Genomic DNA, 19,038 nt, shown 5'->3' on the forward strand with positions numbered 1-19,038 from the left:
ATTGACTATTTCGGTTCATTACATATTTTTTAATAGAAATTTTTAAATTTCAATTACGTTTCACTGAAAACTATTAAGTTATTTCCTGAATCTTCGATTTTTTTTTCCATACTCGTGGGTTTTCCGTATCTGTATGTGTGCGAAAATATAAATTTGACTCTTTTCGGTTAACAGTCACTCCAATTTGACATCGAGTATTTTTTCACATTGAGCTAACTTATTTCGTGTACCACACAAGATGTTTTAGACTTATTGTTGTCGAATTCTTTATTGGTTTGTTAATAGCGACTTTTAAGTAATGTAATGTATTTATACGAGAATTAATACCTAGCTATCTGGAAAGTGAAGAATTTATCGGTTTTGATGTAATCACACACAAATCATATCAGCAACTTGGAAATATTTAAATATTTAAGAGTATAGTTACTTTGTGGATTAAATTCTGTTGTACATTCATACATTCTCATTCACTTTAAACGAAACCTTCCTATGCTTTTTTATTAAACATTAGAGGATCGTTTTGTTTAAAGTGAATTGAAATGTATGATTGTATAATAGGATTTTATGCACACAGCAATCATACTCTTAAATATTTAAGTATTACCAATTCGCTGATGTGATTATACTGGTATATTAAAACCAATAAGGTATTCAAATTTTAGGTAGCCATTTAAATGTATAAATCTTTAATTGTATTATTTAATAAACGTTTATAAAATTCGATAAAGTAGTGGACTACAGTTAATAATATAATATGTATGTTACGGTACTCTAGGTGCATAAATACTCGATGTTAAATTGAAGTCTTTATATTATGAAAAATTGACCAATTCCGTCCACACATGGCAGTTCGGAATGTATTATCCCAGACCATTTATTAGATGTTATGCAATAACAACAATTCGGCTATAGGATGGTCACTTTTCGAAGACCTTTTGATACGTAACAGGTTTTTCTTATTCATTTTCATTAGCCTTTTGGTGATATTGTTTTATACAATGTATATATTACAAATATAAATTGTCCTGCACGTGATGGCCGAGCTTGTTTCCCGAAATTATGAACATCCAGTGTAGCTTATTGTACAAAGATTCCTGTGCCGTTGCGTTTGCTGTGAACCAGTTGTTAGCCACAAATCGACCGTGAGTATATTATATTCTTCGATTAGCAACAGTGTTGCTGATCGGCGATCATCATTATTGATTTGCCGCCACGAGTGCATGATAAACATTTGTATAATTTACGCACATTTATTAGTTGCAATACGTATTACTTATCATAGTGATTTTGACTGGACATCATCAAAGACCAATTACGTCATAAACATACGGACACGTTAACATTTCAGTAGTGGAAAACCATGGTGGTTTGCCTCCTGAACAACCGTGTCCGGATACAATATGGATTTTTTCGACTTTGGATAGTACGGAAAGGAAACACGACGTGAGATTAGAGAAATATGAAGACACCGAAATGTTCTGCCACCACCTTCTAACGAAAACACAATCAACAATTTATTTAATAACATGCGAGAAGCCGAAATATGTAATACGCTCCAATCTCGTTCTGGGCTGTCAGCAGCGACTTAAACGTACCGTTGTACAGAACCATGAAAAAACCAGAATTAATAATTGGAAAGCTCATTTTAATATGATCCATATCAAATCATTACTCTTTTAAATTGAGAAAAAAATGGTTGAAAACTGAAGATGAACTTTTTCGTTGTTAGATACTTTTTCTACGACACCCACGTACATTTGAACAGTAAATGTTATGATATTATAATAATAAATAATAATTTTGTTTACGTTTATCTTTTTATTGTATATTTTTTACACTGTCGCAATAGTCAGCGTTGTTTTGGTAATGAAAATATAATTTCATAATATTACAACTGCTTGAAAAATGTAAATGTTTGGTTCAAACAAAAAAAAATTATAAATATAATTTATTTATCATTTTAAAACTCGTACACATTTTTGGTTTAAAGGTATTCGAAAGTATTAACCGTAACCATAATATTTTAATTTTTTTTTTTTTTAAGCTGATTTTGAACTGCGGTAAATATCGATGTATTCGACATTTCCCGTTCTGTCAACGCTTAGAATTTTTTAATCGAATCCCAAAAGTAGGTATTGTTCGTGTTAGCATATCAAGAAGTCGACACGATATGCACACGTATGTCCAACAACTTAGTACTATGCATTATGCATACGAATATTAGTTTAGTAGTATATTTTAAAGTGTTAATCGGTTAGGAATTTTATCGGTACATTGTATCTTGTTGCAGATTCTATCTAAGTGATTCAAATTTCGTGGTTAATCGAATAATAATGTATCATTGCATATGTTTAAAACAGACGTCAAGTAACAAAAGTATAATTACCATATAAATCCTCAAACGTGTAATTCGGTGCAAAGTTATTGAATCATTTTATCTGGTGCGAATGCGCACGTTCACACATACACACACTCACGCGAGTACGTATGCACACACTCAGACAAAGATTTAAGCTGTATCGTCATAACGTTGCGTATTATGATAATTAAACCGATGATAATCTGCCAAATGGAATATGGCCAGATTAATGATTGCCATTCCGAGAACGTATCTGTACTGTGCAGTTCGTATATCACAGCGGACCGTGTCGGCGACGAGCGGATATATTTATATTTTTTTGTGCTAAGGTACAAAACAGATGATCTAAGACGAACAATCAACAACAATATTTATCAACTATGTCATCAACGCTAATAGTATGAGTATAAATTATCGTGTTTGATGATTTTTAAAAAAATATAACTGTGGAAGAACGAAAGAGATCGATTTCATAAATATTGATATCATTCACGTAATTCTAGAAACTGGACTCTGTGCGCGTTTATTTCTTGCTACCACTGAGAATTTAACGTACAAAAAAAATAAACTCTCGAAGTAGTTACCTTCTCACTCCCGTTACACCGGTACATAAATATTGTTAATGTTTAAACAATTTAAAATTAAAAGAATACATGTTTGGTCGCCAGTACGTTTAACAATAGTTAGTTAATTCGTGCAAAAGTGTGAATGAGGTATTATTATATTCGTCCAATGATAATAAATAAATAAAATTAAAAATTATAATACTTAAATTATGTTAAAACATCATAATTGGTTAGGTTTCGTAAATATACTTTTGTCCGTAAGTAATAAACGTAAGCATGCTTATATCAGTGATGTGATTACTGGTCAGAAATCCAATTTAAGTGAAAAAAAACTATTTTATCATAATGACGGCAATAAAATAACTCCAAAATACTGGGAAAAATATATACATTCGTTTACAACCATTAAATGGTAATATATACTTTATTTACTTTAAACATTAAACATTTCGTAAAATATAAGATGTTATATAAGAATTAAATTCAAAGGTTTTAATTTCCTTTATTTGTGACATTATTATAGGGGTTTAATAGTAATTTCAATTAATTGTCCAAATATTTTATTTCTTGTTTTGGAATGTCGCGTATCCGAAAAAATTAGTGAACGATACAGAACATCTTGATTTTGATCTATTCTACGTATTTTTCGTGAATTATGTTCACAATTTTATTTAAATCTTTGTTTCTGGCTTTTTCTATTCTCCCTCAAAAATTCGATCATAGAAAAAATATTTACGTTAACTGCTACCATCAAAACCAACCCAATTTATATATTATTTCAAAATTATGCATGCCAATTTCTATTTTTGGTATAGATGGGATCGTAGAAGGTCGAGCAGTTATATAATTATTTAGAAGATCTTGTGTTGATTTCACAAGATGTTACTTTAATAATGAAACTATCAAGTAACACTTGTTTTTCAAAGTATGTCCGAAAGCGGGATAAATATACATACGTTTTTTTTTCTTTAGTTGAGTCGAATATTAATCTCGTATATTACTTTTCTGTCAAATCTATTTCCAAATCAAATTAATATTTTAAATTAATTAAATCAATTAATTAGAGTTTAATAAATATTTTAATCAAATTAATTTTTTATCAAATCTATTTCCAGACGAATTAAATGTAGTTTGTGTAGTCTTGCATAATTTATGAAAAAAAAAAATGTCTTTACTAATGTCATAATTTCATTCCGTTTAGATCTTTCATAACTATCTCGAAGTTTATTTTTTGTCTTCCTATAATTTTTTTTGTTTTGATATTGATAATTTTAGTTCACATTTAAGTCACTCACCATAAGCTTGGTTAAATCTGATATTATTCCGTGAAATTTTGGTCGTCTTTTTATGAAACCAAAATAAATTTTACAACTATTTGCTCGATTAATTTTGTGTATTGTGGTTCTCTAATTTTCAATTTCGTATCGAGCATTCAAAATGTTAAATAGGCATCTTCTAGATTTCACGAAAAATGGATTCAACGGACCTCAATTTTTTAATCATTTATGTAAATCATCATCAGAATAATAACGAAAATAAAAATGATTGTAAACGTTTGTCAATTTCCCAGTCAATTATATGAAAATTACCACTGGAACTGGCTTAAAAAAAAAAATAAATAATAATAATTATAAAAACACAGACTCAAATATATGCAAACAAAATGTTGGTATCGTATAAATAGAACATGTACAATAGTATCTACGTATTAGTTATGGATTATTTTTTAAATATTCAATTCAAATTATAAGTATTCCGTTGTATTACTATGTCTTATGTTTAACCTCATACAAATATATAAAATAAATATTTAACACATGCGAAGGTTTTTGAAATCAATTTCCCGTTCTAAAATAAGTAAAGTAAGTTTTAAAGTATACATAATGTATACGAAATGTATACGACTGGGATGAACGATAAAACTCCAATGAGTATAATCGATAAGGTAACAACCGAAAAGAAAATAATCTTTAATTAAAATCAGCCGTGTCGCTGAACAAGTTCAATTTTTTCCGAGAAACTATATTTATGTTTTGTAGAATATATTTTTATATATATTTATCGATATTTTTTTTATAATAAAATATTAATTTCGTTGTACTTTACGAACGTACTTTTTCCCATTTGATTTGGATTTCAGACTACTGTACGACGGGACGATTGTTTTGACCGTCTTCCATTAGCTGTCAGCCGACGAGGTGACGGGCGTAACACGTTTCCAAAAAAAAGTAGACCTTTCCCTTTTGCACCAATACTCGTTTCCACCAAAAGTGTATATTTCCCTTTTCCACCTATATCCGTTTCACCAAATAAGATAGAATACTTATACTTTTCATGAGTTTTTCGGATTGATGTAAAATATATACAAATACTAGCTGACCCGACAAACGTTGTTTTGTCATATAAATTATTTCTAGAGAATATTTTGCTAAAAAAAAATAACTAATTTAATATAAGTGTGTAGGAATGTGATATAAAAGTGGAAGAGGTACGGAGTGCTGTGATCGATGACGGAATATAAAAATCAAAAAACATCAAACATTTATTTTTTTAATTATTTATTAAAATTGATCCTTTAAAATTATATATATATATATCACTAATAATGACAATATTAGTAAAAAACAATATGAAAGCCTTAATGCAACAGAGCGTATAATACTTTTTGCTATCCCATCTTTCGCCAACACAAACAAAGTGGATGTTTCGAGAGCACGCCACGTATAATTGTCCGTGTGAAGAACAAGAAGTGCTCAAATCTAAGCCACGGACAGATATCGTTTGGCTTTGAGACTTATTGATAGTCATTGCAAATGCCAATCTAATTGAAAATTGAAGGCGTTTAAATTGTATTGGCAAATCTGTGGATATAATAGGGATTTTCGATAATAATATATTTCCATCTCGGAATTTGCCATTTAAAATGATGGCTTCGATAATATTTTTCATTAATTTTTTAAAGTCTAATCGCGTGCCATTTCACAATCGTGGTGGATTCAAATTACAAAGCAAAATAACCGGAGATCCATCCTTCAGTTGCAAATTATGCGGTGGCATGCCTGGTAAATCCAATACGTTTAAAAACTCTGTTGGATAATTTACAGCTTCAGTAGCATCGCAAACTGTATCAATCGATTTGTATGACACGAAATCTCCTGGTAACAAATGTTGTATCGTGAGATTCAATTCGTTGACGTCCACATTTTTTGCTGCTAAAATTGCTCTTTCTGACTGCCACTCATGATTTGTGTATTGTCTGTGTACACTGGGTAATATCTAGTCAATGAGAGCATCTTGCGAATCAATGATTGTGCAAAAGTCGGTCGGTAATGGTATGCATCGCTTTTCATCCGTAGTAACTTTCCCATCAACGATATCTAACACTTGTTTTGAGAATCTTCCGCACGCAGCTTTTTTTGATTGAATTGCAAGTATCGTAATTTTTCGTTCTCTGTCTTTACATACATGTCGACCATGAATTGTTAATCAAACTCACGACATCGTAGAATAACGTTGTCCTGATCGCATCTAATCATCAACCGATATGCATAATAATCCTTCGAACTAACATTCTTGTTTGTTTTGGCACCTGTTGCAGGATCTTGTTGTTTAATATTTACGCAATACCCGTCATTTAATATCAAAAATAAAATTAATAATTTTTTAATAGTTTTTTAATGGTATCATTTAATAATTCGTTTTCAATTGAGCAGTTATCGGCTGGGTCAAAAATTATTAAATTAAACTACGATTTATTAAACAATAGCACTTAAGAGTATAAAAAATAGATAAAAACCTATTCGCAGACCTACCAAATGTATATACAAAATTTTATTAAAATTGTTTAATTCGTTTTGGAAGAGTATGGTAACAAACACTGTGACAGGAGATTTTTATATATAGATACACACAATATAATCAATGTATATTGTTCGTTTATTGTATTTAATTGTGTGATAAACGGTTATCGTACTTATGTATATACTTTTATGACGATTAACCATGATAATATCTAAATTATCAAATACTTTATGAACAAGTGAAAAGATGACACAGTTTAGATAGTGCATTACAACTACGTGTATGTTAAAATAAAACGTAAATTTTAAAATTTATAATTCTATAATGGCTTAAGTTATCGAAAGTAAACGTGGAAACAAAACAGTAGTACTAAACAATTTTAAATTTTTTATTGGATCATTTAACAAATATCAACTAATTTTATATATAGTTACAATTTACATAACTAAGAACTAAGGTATCGTATACGATAATATATAACTTTTTTTTCACCTTTTTATTTCCAACCATTTTTTTTTTTTTAATGAAATTTAACATTTTCCAACCTATGTTGCATACATTATATAATGCCTTTAGATTGATTGAATTAATAGTATATGTTAAATAAAATTATTACTGTGCTATAGCTTTTTATTTAAACGTAGCATATAATTATTTTGGTAAAAACGTGGTTAATATCTTATTTTGTGGAAAAGGGAAAGGTCTACTTTTGGTGGAAACGAACATCGCCCGAGGTGACTGGCGACGGCACGTCGATACATCGCGAAGCCGCAGGGGACGTTTCCAAGAACGGGGATCATATGGCAGGCGAAATCTTTGCCCAGACCGAAAGGAGTCGTAGCGTGGAGATGGGGGATACGTTGGCGACGATAGTGTTATCAATCACTGGACGACAAGTGCGACTAGTCGAGGTTTTCAAAATGAAAAATAAAAACTATTCGAATACGCGTAGTGTGTACGGTGTTTCATTAGTCCCGGTGTCAACCATACGTTCTGTAGCAATTGATTATTTTTGTAATTTGAGCATTCGATAATGAACCGTGTTTTGGGTATGTATAGTAATTAATATTTATAAAAAGCGATTCGAAATGTAATGAAATTGAATGATGAACAGAGCGAACTACGCAAATCCAACCAATCGCGTTTTACTTTAGTTATTTAGTTTATTAAAATTAAGTGTTTAACATTCAGAATAGAGCAGTTTAAGTGTGCACAATGAAGGAGTAATTTAGGCCTAGGTAAAATGAGTAGCTGAGTAATGGATTATTATTATTCCATGCGTAACCGATTCAATTGGACCATGTATGATCAATGTAATTGTAAATTATTGAACAATTTTTTTTTAAGAATATTAGATGTAATATTAGTACACCTCGAGACAAACCCTCGCAATTAGCGAGAGACCCATAGTTTAAAGGTGTATTGTTTTATCAGAGGGATGAAATCAAACTGGATATCTGATTAAAAGAAGAGTAGATAAGATTAGATGTAAGTTTGGCCAGTTGGTCAGGAACCTCATTACCGTGTTCCCAATATGATTGAGAATCCAAAATAAGTGAATTTTATAATTGAATTGATTTAGAATAAAAATAAGTGATTGAATGCTAGAAACAAGTGAAGATGGACGAGAGTTGAATTGGTTGGAATCTAATGCTTGAAGACACGACATGGAGCTTAGGCAGTCGAATAGTTATTAGGGACAACATTTAAGGTTAGTGTTAAGACCCTAGTGATGGCATAGCGATTGGCTGTGGAGGAAAAATACGAAGAAGAGAGATTACTAGTAACAAATAGGTGGTAGGTAACAGCCGCGCAACGGACAGCGTGCGCAGTGTCGCAACCACACTGGTCAGGGTCCGTGTGCAAACGAAGTTAATTCCCCCCCACCCATGCCCTCAGACTTTGCAGGGAAACCATAACCTTTGATCAGTCGTAAACGAACCGTTTTGAATTTCAATCGTTCGGGCAGCGAAAGAAACACGTCCATGTGCGATAATGCGCGCAGAACGAAATCATTCGATTACCGTTCAACCTCTGTTAATAATTGTTATTACAAAATGGTTTTCTTTTGTTGCTTTCTACTAAATTGTTTAAATGTTATCATCGGGCCGTATTACAGGCTGGGGGGCCGTTGGGGTACGTTTGTTTGGCGCACGCGACACATCCGGTAACCGCGGGGCGACAACACTGTTTCGCGACAGAGTAATAGCAATAATTTGTCAACCGTCCGATAAAACGGACAAGCGCTTAGCCAAATGTAACAACGGGCTCAGCCGTTTATCCGCACGAACGTTGTTTCCTTCGCCGGACGTATCTGCACGCGGTGTTCGGTCGCGTGCCGACGACGTTTCCGGTCCGTCTCCGAGCTGCACGCGCGCGTTCGTAGCCATTGTAGGCTGCGCGTTGCGAATCGAAGAAAAAAAATACGATCTCGTGAATAAACGATCCAACGTCGTATTCGCGGTGACGGGCACAGGGGTTATACCGCCCCTAAGATGTATAAATGCGCGTCAGGGCACTTCGGTTTGCGTCCGCAGTCGTGTTTTGACGTCGACTAGTCATCGACGTTTGCTTCCAATGTAATCGAACCTATCGCGTGAACAGTGTCGCGAACGGGACCGAAGAGATTTTTCACTCGATTTCCGGCTTCGGAGGGTCAACAACGTGCAAACCCGATAACATTAAGTACCGCGTGAGTTTGAGACGAAAGAAAAAAATAATTTCCATTATGACGGCGTGATCACCGTAGGATCGTAGTAAAAAACGTAAACGCGTGGTATAGGTACGCCGCGATTCGAATAACCGTGTGTCCCGTTGGCATTCGGTTCAAATGCGAAATTTTAACGGCCAACAAAAATAATGGTTACGTCTATCTGATCATCGGTTTTGTAGTGCCGCGGAGTAAATGGTTTCCGAAGTCAAGACCAACGTTTATACAACGTACATAACGAAAATATTTACACGTTGGTACCGGTCAATTTATCTCTACTGTAATATGAGATTTGTCCGATCCCAACGACAACAGATTTCATTCGTTTTAGAATACAGCGTATCGTCCTGAAAAATTATTTAGAATGTATTGATACGTGCATTTTTTTGAAAATATTTTCAATTCTATTTCCGAACAATATAACATAATAATGCCAAAGAAAATATTATAAAGCGTCAACTCTAATTTTTATTCTAATTTAGTATCTACTTTCATCTTCCCGTTCGGTAGGGAAATCTACAAGTTTTTGAACAATGTTTGTGACGCTGCGTGTAAAACTTTCGGGACACCGGACATTAAACGTTCAGAAAGTTTAAAACAGAAATTTGCTTTAGTTTTGGTTCGCAGCTCCGATAATAACGTTAATGCATCTAAAGTGACATGTGCAGCGATAAAACAACTGATTGAACGCGAACGTTTTAATTTTAAGGACGTTGTACAAACCAAACCAGCGTTTGATTTTATATGTATACAGAACAATTTTTCAAAGCGATGGCGGTTTTTTTCGTTTAATTTAGTTTTGTTTATGGAAGATAATTATTGTTAATAGTCTTAACTATCTAAAATCATTATTTTTTTTTTCAACCATTTCTAAATCAATAACACATTTTCAAGGATGAATATTTCATTTAGATTTACGAGCACGATTTAACAGTTTCAATAAAACAATATTTGTGTAAGAGGAATAATTGGTATACACTGTATAAAAAACAATATTGGCATTGTTATTCTTCCACTACAGTTCACTATTAGCTGGGTAGTATAAAATTTTAGTCATGAGTATTTTATAGTGTGTTTTTGAAAGTCATTAGACGATGAACGAACAATGTACTGTAAAACATAGTTAATTAATTGTCTTCATTTAATTTTAAGTCGATATAACTTTAATAGTTAACGGTTTGATTTACGATTTAAACGATCTACTTTGTACTTGCACGGTAAATTTAAACTTACGATTTTAGATAAAAGTTAACATTAAGTATTAAAAACGTGCAAAGGTTAGTATAGTGACCGCATACATAATTTATACGGAGAAAAAAAACCAACGTTTGTCGACCTGACCGAAATACAGTTATAAGTTGCGGAGCACGTTATTAGTGAGTTTCGCTAGAAAGTCTGGCGGACAATGATCAAAATATACTTTGATCTCTCACGAATTACAGTACATAAAAGTATGGTCCACTTTACCGTGTTTATTTATATTCCGGGTGCGGTGCGGTTACGTTAGCTAAGCTAACCTAACGGTACACGGTATGTCAGCTTTTGGGCTTCTGTTTCGTATAAGACTCGCGATGCTATTCATTGCGATATAATATATAATGAATATTTATGATAATTTTATATGAACTTGAATCATTCGTGTGAACGGCCTCGGAGACAGAGAGGGTACTGACACTGCAGGCCTGTGTCTCGGTGGGTTCGCCGTCGGGAGGAAATTGGCAGGTTTTTTATTTTCGTACGGATTCGTTAGCAGTTGATGGCTATCAAGAGCACTTTCCCTTCTTCCGAAATAATAATAATGATAATATTTTTGACGATGATGATGATAATAATAATATGAATCGCATTAATGATAATAATGATGATGATGATAACGATTCCGCTGCAGTGATGTTGGTATATTTTGAAGGTAATGTTAACAAATTGCACTTTAGTCGCAGACTATTAGAACGTGCGTTGTAACGTCTCTAGACGTGTACCGTTCAATAATATTCTGTCACATGTGTTCTGTCGTCGATGCAAACATTATTCACTGGCAGGCACGTACAAAGAAAAATATTTATGCGTAGGGGAGGTTTGAGGTGTTTAAAGAATAAAATTATAGAAATATTATTAGCGATTAACAAATATTGACGAAAAGTTGTATGATATTTAGTTACCTTTGTCCAAGATTTATGTTACGTGGACAAAAACAACGGATCGTTTAGGTGTGTGTGTGCGTGCTCGTGTTAATGTAAATATTATAATAAACAATATATTATAATTCAAAGAAATATAAACGATTCTTTGAACATTGGATCGAGTTCGAACATCAAGTATTAATATACAATTTTAATCGATTAAACGATTGATTGGTCATTATTAAAAACTAAAATTATATAATCGATGAATGAATTGGCATTGACGCATATAAGCTGATTACAACGGTGGCGGCTACACGGTCTGGAAATACTTCTGGGAAGTCCTAGAGAAGGGAATAAACGTAGTCATCGAGGAATTCTGTGTAAGTTATTAAAACCGTGGTCGGACGCGGAGCCATTTCGTAAAATGGCACGTATCGTCTCTATCAAAAAAAAAAAAAAAAAGGCCCGGTACACATGGGTGCATTGCATACATAAACGTGTTAACGTAAGACCTAACCTGAAATGTGTACACATTACGTTTAACGTTTGGTAAAGGGTTTCGCATAAATTATCGACCGGTCGAGTTGCTTCGGTGCGTTCAGCTGCGAAACCGTGTACATCAGTGTACATACATACAACTTAATAGCTCCGCGAAAAAAAATGGACTGAAAGTAAAGAAGGATTTAATATTTTTACCTCTTCGTTCAACTCCATCCTAGTGTGACTTCAAAAAAATTGAAATCAATTATGTCTTTGTTTATGATAAATATCATAACATATAAATAAATAAATAAATGCTCAGCCTGAAGTATTATTATATTTGTAATGTACGACCTATTTAGAATTTTTTAACTATTTATTTATTTATTGATTTACGAGTATAAAACATTTACTAAATTTCATTTAATTTTTTTATTGTTTCATTATTTAATATTTTTATATAAACAAACGTGGATATTAGCCGTTATATAAGCTAAAGTTTGGAAACTAAAGAACAAAAATTAAAATACATATATAAATATAAATAATTAAAACGGTACTTTTAACTCATACGATCAATATCTCTTGGGCTAAAAACCTAACGTTGATTTTAAGAGTAAAACGCTAAGTGAAACAACAATGTAAATATTATTTAAATTATTTTGTAAAGCTAGTATAAAATATGATATTAAAAAAAAAAAAAAAAAATATTTACGCTAATTAACACATTCCATGGAATTTAAATTTTTGTTTATGAAGTTGAATTTCATTGAAACGTAGAGAGAACTTACAACAACGCAAAACGACTCGGATTCCATTATGCACGATCACGTCTCATCATATCGCTCGATTTAAACATCAAAAATGAAATCATAACATTTCATGTTACATTTCGCATCGTAAATAACACATACTCGTATATTCGAGTGTAAACTGAATCAACTCTCCGAAAGAGGATACTTAGACGGACAGTGAAAGCTAATAACGACAGTCACTACTGCGGAATGGAATTACATAGACAGTTGCGGCAGATAGGATTTCAATTCCTTTAACTATTCGCGGAACGGGGTAGTACTTCACCGTAGTTTACACGGATGTAGAAAATTGTTTAAACCGACGGAGCGATTAATAATAACATTTCTCGTGTGTTTAATGTACACCCGTGGTTCCCGGTCACCGTGTACGTTCGTGTTTTTATTTATTTATTTTTTAATCTATACGCATACATATCTGTATTATAAATGTATGCAGTGCGAACGCAGCACGTGCAATATTCGTAATTCACAAATTATTATCATAATTTGTTCGTAGTTCTAAAAACTATTTGGTCAAAAAAAAGAAAAATAGAAACCAAAGGCATTCATGAACAATTTCTAAATATTAATTTGATTAATGTTAACTCGAACTGCCGAGCGATGAGTGTGTTTACGGATCGATGCGAATGAAATTTTTAATAAATCGTAAAAATTTTAAAAATAACGCTGTATATCGGAGTAATTTTTATTTTATGCTCAATAAAACGGCGCGTCGGTTTTTCGCGCGTGCCCATTAATTGCATTCGTCTACTTCGCGTGGGTTATTTGTATACCAGATGGTAAATGAAACAATGACGATTTCATAATAACAATTTGTGGTATTTTGTTTTCTTTCGAAAATCTGACGCACGTCTGTCCAACTTATTTCGTGTACCGCAATCGATTTTAAAACGGCGGAAAGTAAAGTTTCTATCGATATAACGCATTTTGAATTGTCATATTACTGAAGAACACGTCGAATCGCGTTCGAATTGAATTAAGTTCAAACGAATAATCGTTGGATAAAAGTTAACTATTACGTCCTCTTCTATTCATGTAACACATTTTTTACGGGCGAACCAAAAACATTATTATTATTATTGGCTACACTTTTGCACGCCTATTAATATATTTGATGACGTACAGACCGTACGAATGCCGTGCACCGGATATATTTCATCGCATACGAAACTAACGGTTTCATTAAATAAGATGTCGTCGAAAACGAAACTCCCGAATCTATCACATTTTACTTCAAGAACCGTGATGAGCTGAACATTGTTCGATAATTGGTGTCGCACAGTTTCAAAAATACCACCTTGATCCGAATCGCCTGATTTGCGCACGAAACGGTTTCGATTGATTTGTTATCGTCCGAAATCGCGTGTGGTTCAACAACATATTTTGTTATTATAGATGAACATTATTACCATACAAGTCGATTACCGAATACGTCATAAAAAATTTCCGTTTTTCGTAACACAATCAAGATGCTCACCGACGTCGAGTCCTATAAATTTGAAGTATAATATTGTCCTGCACGCTCCTTATTATCTATCAGATTCTCATATAGAATACGTTTTTTTCTCGCGTTAAACTCAGCGTTGTCGAGTAGCATTTCTGCGGTCTCGCGGTCAATATGGCAAAAAGCAGTTCGGATCTTTCACCTGGTCTCAACACGTCTTCATTAATATGTTTTATCGCTGAATCCAGTGGCGTACATACAACTTAATTTCCAGTTTATAAAAGTTATATCGTAATAAGTACATTTAATCAAATATTTATTAATTTAATTTGTAATAAGTATATTTAATCCATTTCATAACGTACTTCTACGCACGTATATTCGTACTATATTATATTATGCTGAATTAACTGTTATTGTTTATACGTCTGCAATTTTTTTTTTTTTACCATGGTGTGCCGTTGGGTAAAATAAATTCGCACGTAAGCCGTACCATTCATACATTTTTTTTTTTTTTGTGGTGGGGGGAGAAGGATAATCCATTAACATCCCTCTCTGGCTACGCCATTGGCTGAAACATATCTGAACACCATGCACTCACCATTGGTGAAAGTCAGTCTCTCTCTTTCGTCTCTATACCCAGTACATGCTATCAAATATATATGCAAATATATCAACAACGGTAACGACCAAGCTATTTTCAATTTCAGACACACGGTGTTCGCTAATGCCGCGTGTATAAAATATTACACAAGCTATAATTATGACTGGAATTTATTTCCTAGTATTCCAATGGTTTTGACAGATTTGCCGTTTCGATTTAAAAGAGTGCGATTTTTCGTCCCCAAAGAGCAGTGTTTGCAATGATAATAAATTTGACTCAACGACAGACACTATAAGCAGCAGGTGTACATTTAGAAAAAAAAAACCTGTTTTTCCCGCGGGGAAATCTATGTGATGGGCTTACCGAGTACCAAGTCCGCAAAATCTTTATGTTACAGCAAAGGATGGGAAAACAAAACACGTAGTTTATAAAAATGTGCTAAAACAACGTATCCACATCACAGCGGTTTGCAGTTGGTTTGTATAAAATTATTTGCAAAATAAATATGCAACTAAAATTTGTGGCATGTTTACATGCGAGGACTGCTACTAGCGTTTTGTTTATAATTCACTGAACGTTGTGCACAAACAGATTTTTAAACGAATGTGAAAAACTGAAAAAATAAGAAAACAATTAAAACAAAAAAGAATTTAAAAACGAAAAGACGGAAAAAGAACGAAAACGAAATAATAAAAAGAACATTTTTTATTAAAACCTGACTGAATGAATGTGGTAGAATTACTTTCGAATTTGTACGCGTGCAAAGTGAGGTCATTCAGCTACGGCGTTCTATGAATCGATAAACGTTGTTGAAAATGCACCGTTACAGCATTCCATGTTTTTGCTACTCTTCTAGCGTGTAATTTTAACTCGAGCGCACGAACGATAAATTGTCGATGTGGACTATCGTCGAAATTCGATCGTTATCGGAATGACGCCGAACAAAGAACGTTTCTCGAGCATCTGGTCTTCGCGGATGCCACGTAATCGCGGTACAACTTTCAACGCGTTCCGACAACCCGATAGCCGTCTCGAATCGAGCACGGTAAACGTTTCGTTTACGTTTGCTCGTGTACTAATAAACTTAAATGCAGGGGTAGATCTAAAAGGTTAGGAGAGGGACGGTTGAAGAGCAGCAGTCAATATTTGTCGACGAAATCGGTCTCTCGAAGAATTTTTAGAATTTTTTAAGCGTACCGGCTGTGGGTCAAAATTAACGCTGGGAAAACGCTCCGGTTGTCACTGGTTCAACTGCACAGCGCGGTAGAACACCTCTACGCCGGATAAGACGGAATCCTCCGTGGATTGAAATAAATATTTACGTTTTCACCGACAATTATTTAGAAACGCGTGTTCTATGAACATTTTTTTTTTTTTTTCGTCACGAGGTATACGTTTATAATCATCCAGTTTCGGATAAGCGGTCTCTTGGAACAGACCGGGTACACGATTCTCCGACGGAAAATATGCTACGGACATATGATCGCGTGACCTTTGCCCCGTACCGATGGTAGGACGCCGTACACTTACCGCAAGTGATCCCGATCTACGATCCTCGGGTCAACTCGACAATCTCCGGTCCGTCGATCTCTCGATCTCGGTTTGACGTGGCGGAACGGCAATCGTAAGCCGACGCCCGAGACGTCACGTGTGCACGCACGTGTTACGGACCCGCGGCAAAAACGCGTCGTTGACGCGTTAAATTATCGCCGCACGTTGTTCGCCGTCTCGTAACCGCGTCGTGCCCGCTGTACGTGCGACGCGCAGACGTTTGTCGGTGACTGAATCACGTTCACGGTAACGCTGATGGTCACGTATCCATACGTTATCGTTTAACGTGCGCCCAGTGCCGCCCCGTCGCGGCGATCGCATATCGATGATTATATTTTTAGACTGTTTATATATAGAAGTTTACGTGCGTACACATATCTTATGTTTGACGGTCGGCGATTTACGTCGGCAAAAATGAACGCGATCCGTGAAAATCACGTACGAACGAAACGCTCGGTACGTAATCCGTTCGCTTTGAATATGCAAACAGCTAAACGTCAACGGTGTACGACAGCGACGTGCGTACGTCTGATGGCTGGTTTGGACTTTTCGCCCGTAGTAGTACCTATGTACTGTTGATTAGTTGTAGACAAATTTTAACAGAAATTAAATTAAATTTACGTTTTGGGTTCCTAAACATAAGTTTGGAACAACTTGTGTTCCCGTCGAGTCCCCATCCGTGCACTGATGATTGTCGACGTTCAATTATACCATCACAAACCAGTATTAAAAAAAATACGATATATTTTTGTCCATCTAATGAAGGTTCGTACTGGCCGGTGTTAAAAAATGGAACCGAACTATATAAATATATAATTTTTTTTTTTTTTACAAATTACTAGATATTGATTTGTTTCGGTGCGCTTGCATGTAATTACACAAATTACCATTCTGATTTTTAACCGTACACGGTGAACTAGAGATTGTTATTTGAAACACGCTTGGAAACCGCGAATTCGATACGCTCGAATAATTGAACGTTTATCACTTGTTTCCGTAATCATGTTGGAAAAAGTTGAAGGGGCCCACACGGTTATTGGTTTACTATATCGGAAAATACAAAATAATCATTACGGCACTTATTATGATGATGTTCTCGAGTTTGAAGCCCACGTGAGACACGCGTGATACTATCGTTCAGTGTTCGATGAACCAACGTTTTCCGCGGAAACGGCGAAAGTAATCAATATCTGACTAAAGGATATAATTTAATTTTTAGATACGATTTTTTGGAGCCGCGATGACGCACGCTGCACCGGTGTCATTGGGTATCGATCATAATTTTGATATAACGGTAATACTTGATACGGATGCATAGCTACGTCGGGGCTCACATGATATTTCTGAAAAAGGGTCGGTTTCGTCGGAGCTTATATTAAAATATGCACGTGTCCCGCGTGCGTCAACTACATGGACCGTAAAACGCGATAGAGAGAGAGAGAGATTTAGAGATTTTGAGCGAGTATGTTCACGTCCAAGATGTTAGTACAATGTGAGGCTTGTATTCGGCAGAAACGGTACATTGTTTTCCGACAACCGATCAAAATGTGTCTCCGTGACCCCCCTCGAACATGGCGTAACGCAAGGACCCTTTTGTAAAAAAAAAAAAAACCTTAAACTTCTTATGACTTGTCCACGCGCTCGCCTCGTACGGGCCATCTCCTTTTCGAAGTTTTAAAAACTGTGTAACGCTACAATAATAAACGTTATACGAATAACAGTGTTCGGTAACCGAAATAATATCGAACCGTTAGTGTAGAATAACTATTAATAATAAGTTACTATGAAATAAAAGATTTATATCACTGTACGTAATTATTATGCATAGTTTATAAATGAATAAACAGTTTGTCCTAGTCTAAGTCTGTAGTATTATTATGTTTGTAAAAATAATTAAATTATTTACAACATTATTTTTTTAAACAACACAAATATAGTAATACTACAGTCTACGCTTTTATTTATTTAATTATATTCGTAAAAACTATTTGTTTATTTATTTATATATTAATTTACGAGTATTAACCATTTATTCATTATTAATTTTTTATTATTTTAGTACTATTTATATATATATATATACCTTTATGCAGCCATATTTTATCACCGTTACGGCTGCAGACCATTGATGGTAAGAACACTGCGAATTGTACGATGTTATTTATTTTTTTATACCCTCAACAAGCCCGTCCGCGCTATATATTGACATATCACGCGTTGACGACGACGTACGACCACACTCTTCTCGTACCGTCCTGATTGAGTTTTCATTTTTTCCACGAGACCGTCACCCGTTTCGACATCGTGAAAATATTTAAAAAAAAATCGGTATCAAGTACGGGACGGAAAAAAAAATAAAAAGTAAATCGTGCGTGCTTACAGTTAACCGTACACAATATTGTGGCCGCGGAAAAAGCCCGGCTGTTGATGTGAACGGTACGGGTTTTCAATATCGGTTCGACGTTCGTCCGAGCGAAAGGTTCGTCGCTCGTAATCGTTTCAATAATCTCGACGATCTCCGAAGCGAAAAGCGGGAACCGCACCGTGCAGTTCCCGTACGCAGCTCGGATAAATTACGCGCACCG

At 34.4% G+C, this 19,038-nt stretch overlaps 1 protein-coding gene across 4 annotated transcripts in view; it reads right to left on the reverse strand.

Annotated features, from left to right (window-relative positions):
* The window catches only part of LOC112691953 (potassium voltage-gated channel protein Shaw-like), a 277,263-nt gene that overhangs the window by 115,988 nt on the left and 142,237 nt on the right, over window positions 1-19,038 (reverse strand). The window contains exon 1 of one of the 4 annotated variants that reach the window (XM_025566435.1): window positions 16,433-16,670. The exons of 2 other annotated variants lie outside the window; for them this stretch is intronic. The gene's annotated coding sequence lies outside the window, so the exon portion shown is untranslated. Of the gene's footprint in view, window positions 1-2,386; window positions 2,408-16,432; window positions 16,671-19,038 lie in introns of those variants that run through there. One more of the 4 variants, XM_025566436.1, reaches the window with a different exon arrangement.

This window comes from Sipha flava, unplaced genomic scaffold, assembly GCF_003268045.1.
Source record: "Sipha flava isolate LNK unplaced genomic scaffold, YSA_version1 68_pilon_pilon, whole genome shotgun sequence".
NCBI lineage: Eukaryota > Metazoa > Arthropoda > Insecta > Hemiptera > Aphididae > Sipha > Sipha flava.